Raw genomic sequence first — 6,157 nt, forward strand, 5'->3', positions numbered from 1 at the left:
TTGAGTATGTTTCTCAAATGCAGGAGAGAATTGCTGCGGTAGTGCCGATAGTGAGAGAGCACCTGGAACAGGCTCAACAGGCACAGCAGAGGGTATACAACCGCAATGCTCGGTTACGCAGCTTTGCTCCTGGGGACAGAGTGTTAGTATTGGTTCCCACTGTGGAAAATAAACTTTTGGCTAAATGGCAAGGGCCCTTTGAAATCTTAGAAAGAGTGGGGCAGGTCAATTACAAAGTTTACGAGCCGGGGAAAAGAAAGCCGGAACAGATATACCATATAAATCTGTTAAAGCCCTGGAAAGATAGAACGGTACTGTCGGCCGTCCGAGCCCCTCCAGTAAATCCAGGGCCCTTAGTTCCTGAAGTGACAGTGGCAAAAACCCTGTGGGCAGTTCAACAACAAGAGGTCAAGGAGTTTCTGATCAGAAATAGGGTGCTGTTCTCTGACGTACCTGGGAAAACCTCGGTCATTAAACATGACATCATCACTGACCCAGGGGTTAAAGTTAATCTAAAGCCCTATAGGTTACCAGAAGCACAAAGAGAATCGGTGTCGAAAGAAATTAAAAATATGCTAGAGTTAGGGGTTATTGAAGAATCACATAGTGAATGGTCAAGTCCCATTGTGTTGATTCCAAAGCCCGACGGGAGTGTGCGTTTCTGCAATGACTTCCGAAAGTTGAACAGTGTTTCAAAATTCGATGCCTACCCGATGCCAAGAGTGGATGAACTGATTGAGAGACTAGGGACGGCAAGGTATTTAACCACTCTTGACCTAACCAAAGGGTATTGGCAAGTACCGTTAACCGAGAGCGCCAAACAAAAGACAGCTTTTTCAGCGCCAGAGGGCTTGTTTCAGTACAAGATGTTGCCCTTTGGGCTACATGGGGCACCTGCTACCTTCCAAAGAATGATGGACAGGATTCTAAGGTCCCATAGACGGTATGCGGCTGCTTATCTGGATGACGTGGTCATTCATAGTCCTGATTGGCAGTCTCACTTACCCAGGGTACAAGCAGTGTTGGACTCCATCTATAAGGCAGGTTTGACAGCCAACCCAAAAAAGTGTTGTCTAGGCATGGAGGAAGTAAAATATCTGGGATACACTATGGGCAGAGGCCTGATAAAGCCTCAGCTCAATAAAGTTGATGCCATACAAAACTGGCCACGGCCTCTGAATAAGAAGCAGGTGAGAGCCTTCTTGGGAATTACGGGGTACTACAGGAGGTTTATACCCAACTTTGCCACCATGGCAGTCCCACTGACTGACCTGACCAAAGGCAAACAAAAAGTCATGGTAGAATGGAGTCCTGAGGCAGAGAAAGCTTTTCAGGAGTTGAAAGTAGCGTTGTGTTCCCAACCAGTCCTGATGACTCCTAATTTTGAAAGGGAATTCATAGTACAAACCGATGCATCAGAAGTAGGTATAGGAGCGATCCTGTCCCAGAACAAGGAGGGTGAGGAACACCCTATTTTCTATCTTAGCAGAAAGTTGACTGTACATGAGAGAAACTATGCCACAGTGGAGAAGGAGGCGTTGGCCATAAAATGGGCGTTAGAGGCTCTCAGGTACTACTTGGTTGGAAGAAAGTTCAAATTGATCACTGACCATGCCCCTTTGAAGTGGATGTCCGAAAATAAGGACAGTAATGCGAGAATTACGAGATGGTTCTTGGCGTTACAAACTTTTACATTTTCAGTGGAACACAGGCCAGGAAGCCAGCTGGCCATTGCAGACGTGTTGTCATGCGTTCATTGTTTGGGGGCTTCAGTTGTTCCGCCCCACAGGTCGAAACAAAGGGGGGGGGGATATGTGATAGGATCACTGGTAAAGTGGTCCGTGGCAGGTACATTTGTCCCAGATTCCTGTCTTATGTGTTCTAAACCCCCAGGAGAAAGTCTGCAGTGTAGCAGGCTTGAGTCTCGGCTGTTTGAAAAGCCGGTTTGGGACCTGGGGGTTGTGGGTGAGAGGAGAGGAAGGGCTCCACCCACGGCCACTCCAGGTTTTGGATCTTGCAGCCTGGTAACAGGCTTGTTAGGGTTTCCACCCGAGAGTGGCCAATATAAGCCTAGTTTGGATAAGGCTGAGTGTCTCACCTGGGAGAGCAGGCAGGGAGTGTGCTCAGAGACACTTGAAAACCTAACTGTGAGTGTTGTGCTGTGCCTTTGTTGCTGGTGAGGGCATTAGGCCCTGCCAGGTTCTGGTAGTGAGGGAACCACCTGTGAAGTTAGTGCCCCGACAGGGCTAGGATTTATGTTTATGTTTTCTTTATGTTATTTCTGACATTGTACAATAAAGACTGGCGCCGACCAGCTTGTACTCGCATCCAGACTAGTGTGCTGCTTCCCTGCTGCTGTGTGTGTGTGTAAGGAAGGAGACCTCTACCCAGGAGAGGGACCCCTAATCTGACTGTGTCACAATATATATGTATATATATATATATTATGTAGACAAAAGTGATTGGACACTGACAGCAATTAGATCAGCATGATTTTATTTCCATCAGTACTTTGTAGGTCCACCACGTGCAGTGGTGCAGAGACCCTTCTTGGCAAACTGTCCATAAGTTCCTGGACAACAGCTGGCGGAATGTTTTGCTGTTCCGCCTTATGTACAGTGACCACCTGTGACACTGAGGAAGGTTGAGTCAGCCTAAAACGTACACGTCATCCCAGAGGTTCCCAGTGGGGTTAGGATCTGGACTCTGAGCTGGCCAATCCATCCGGGTTACCAAATTTTCTGGATACTAGTCCTGATGAAAACATTCATTGTTTCCATAGACCTGCAAATGCGTGGGCCTCCCTACGAACTGCTCTTGCCTCATTAGTGGCCATTTGGAACTCGTGTGCATTGGTATGCATTTCGCTTGCGTGTGGGTGTCCAGTCACTTTTCTCTGCATAGTAAATGGCAGAAGGGCCGATGGCCAGATGGGCCGGTCTGATGTTAAACTGCTCGCTAGGATACTGAAAGACGGTGACATGACGCGAGGCCAGGCCCCGTGAATCGTGGCACGCCCCGTTGAGATGTAACCATGGCCCTTTTGCAGGCAGACTGCCAGGGCTGATCAGCGGCCCCAGTCCGATACACAACATATCTCAAGGTCCTTGGTGCATTAAGGGGTATATTTATTGTAATGGGATTGAAATACCGGCGGCTGTTTAGCCGATTCAAATCCTGACAGCAGATGCCCGACAGGATGAAGATCCCGACTGGGGCAGGTACCCTAACCCTCCCCTGTCCCGCCCTAACCCTCCCTTAGTGGTGCCTAACCCTAACCTCCCCCTCTAGTGCCTAACCCTAACCTCCCCCTCTAGTGCCTAACCCAAACCTCCACCCTCTTACAGATCCTTAAACCTAACCCTCCCGAGGGGAGTGCCTAAACCTAATCTCTCCCTGGGGGTTCCTAAACCTAACCCTCCCCCCTGGGGATGCCTAACCCTAATCTCCTCCCCCCCAAACCTAACCCAGCTAGACTCCCTAATCCTAACCCTCCCCCTCCGCGGCTTACGCTAAGGGCACCCGGGATTAACCTTCGTTCGGGCTGGCGTCCACGGTGTTCCGGCGTCGGGATTAACATAGGCGTCGGTATTTCGATGCCTATGTTAAATCCCTTGCTGGGATTCCGATGTCGGGATTGAGACCGGCAGCCCTGCGGCCGGCCAGTCTCATGACTACATAGCATATTTATCAATGTGTGAAAAACCCTATGGTTTGAGAAAAGTGATAGAACCCTCTCTGGTAGTAAGCTTTGTTAGCTCTTGCAATGCATGGGGAAATCTATTTAACAAGAATCAGGCTGCAACACTTGTTCTGTTGTTAAAACAGAAAAGGTATATTACCTATATTGTACATGGTACCAGTTGAGTGACAGTATTAATGCTATATACTGTAGGTACGACTTTTCCTATTCGCTAATATACCACAAATCTGTGTACATCTAGGTAATAAAAGCATGGGAATTTTGTTCATATTTTGATGAAAACATTTAAGCTTGCAGCCCATCGTCAAGGGACCCCAATTCTCTGCAAGTCTCTACACTAGCATATATGCCCAACCAGGGGTGTTTTAAGAGAGGAGAGGGCCCATGTACAAACTTAGTGCAGGCCCCCTCCACTCTGGCAGGGTAGTAGATTCTGGCTTGGTGCAGAATCTACTTAGCATGCGCGGGTCCCTGGGAAAATGGCGGCCGTGTCTTATACTCGGAGACATCTCTACTGCACAGATACAAGTCACCAGGAAAATCCCCGCCGCCATTTTCCCTGTGATTTTTGCTGCTCTGCAGTGCCGGTATGATGCTGCACAGCAGCACTTTAGAGACTGCGGAATGGTAAGTACAGTGTATGGATGCAGGGTGTGCAGTGTGGGCCTTCCTAGACCCAGGTGCCCGTGTGCACTGCACACCCTGCACCCACAAGTACCAGATGTTGGCGAGACCTGACCAAAGGAGCAGAGTCTAACCTACCTGGAGGTGTTCACCAGTGACCTCTCCAAGCGGGATTTGGGTTTAAGCTGCACCCAGTAAGCAGGTGGTGACCCTTTGGTCAGGTATCCAGCACAAGTGGGAAACAGAGGAACACAATCCAGGTAAAGCACTGAAGAAAGGCACTAGAAGTCAGTACTTGGATGACGTACTAAGTACACACATTGTTGAGCCAGACGCAGAGCTGGTATAGAAGAATGACGCTTAGGAAATGTACTCGGATGACGTACTGAGGGCCTGTTTCAGACCCGCTCACAAGCGCTTGAGCGCTCACGAGTGGGTCGATGGTGTGCTCTGCGCTCGATCGAGCGGGCACACTGCGCATGAGCAAACCCCGGAGCGAGAGAGAAATTCTCTCGCTCCGTGGCTAACTACAAAAGGGGCGGCTGTCAATGTTGATCGACAGCTGCCCCCGTTTGGTAGGCGGGCCGGGGGGGTGGTTTTCAAAATGGAGGCAGCTCGCCCCGTTTTGTAGGCGTGGCGGGGGGTGGCTTCACAAACGAAGGCGTTCCCATTCGAACGCCTGCCATTTGTGGGCGGCCCCACTGACATCACCAGTGATGTCAGTGGGAGAGCTTCCGGCTCTATTAGAGCCAGAAGCTCTCTGGGGCTTGCGGCCACGAGACCCTACCACAAGGGTCTCGTCGCAAGCCCCGATGGTCGCGATGGTCTTGACCATTGCGACCATCATCCTAGCTGCTCACAATAGCTGTGGGTGGTCACCCACAGCTATGCGGGAGAGGCCAAGAGGCCACACAAAACCAAAAAAAAAAAACGCCCTGATTCAGAGCGAGCGCTCTTTCAGAGTGTCCATCTCTGAATCAGACCCTAAGTACACACACTGTGGCTCCAGATGCAGAACTGGCACAGGAGGATGACACTTAGGAGATTGTATTCGAGTGATGTACTGAGTACACACTGTGGCTCCAGACGTAGAAGATGACACTTAGGAGATTCTACTCAGATGACGTACTGAGGCCCTGATTCAGAGCCGGACGTTCTTTGTGAGCGCTCGCTCTGAATCAGTGCAGCCTTTTTTTTTTTTGGCCTTGCCTCCAGGCCGCTCACTAAGCTGTGGGTGACCATCAGGCTTACAAAGAGACCCTTGTGGTAGAGCAGGAAGCTCACTACTGACATCACGAGTGATGTCAGTAGGGCCGCCCACAAACAGCAGGCATTCCTTCAGGAACACCTCCATTTGTCCAGCCACCCCCCCTCCCCGCCTATAAAATGGGGCGAGCTGTCAATCAACATCGACAGCCGCCCCATTTGTAGCGAGCCCCGGAGTGAGTCAATTTCTCACTCACTACGGGGCTTGTGCATCCACAAATGCGAAATGTTACCGAGACCTGACAAAAGGCGTGGAGTCTAACTTACTGGGAGGTGTTCACCAGTGACCCCTCTAAGCGGGATTTGGGTTTAAGCTGCACCCAGTAAGCAGGTCGCGGCCCTTTGGTCATGTATCCAGCACAACTGGGAAACAGAGGAACACAATTCAGGTAAACCACTGGAGAAAGGCACTAGGAGTCAGTACTTGGATGACATACTGAGTACGCACACTGTTGATCCAGATGCAGAGCTGGTACAGAAGAATGGCACTTAGGAAATGTACTTGGATTATGTACTTAGGGCCTGATTCAGAGGCGCTCGCAAAAAGTGAGCGCTCGCTCTGAA

The sequence above is a fragment of the Taudactylus pleione genome, unplaced genomic scaffold (genome assembly GCF_031769625.1).
Source record: "Taudactylus pleione unplaced genomic scaffold, aTauple2 ptg000165l, whole genome shotgun sequence".
Classification (NCBI taxonomy): Eukaryota; Metazoa; Chordata; class Amphibia; order Anura; family Myobatrachidae; genus Taudactylus; species Taudactylus pleione.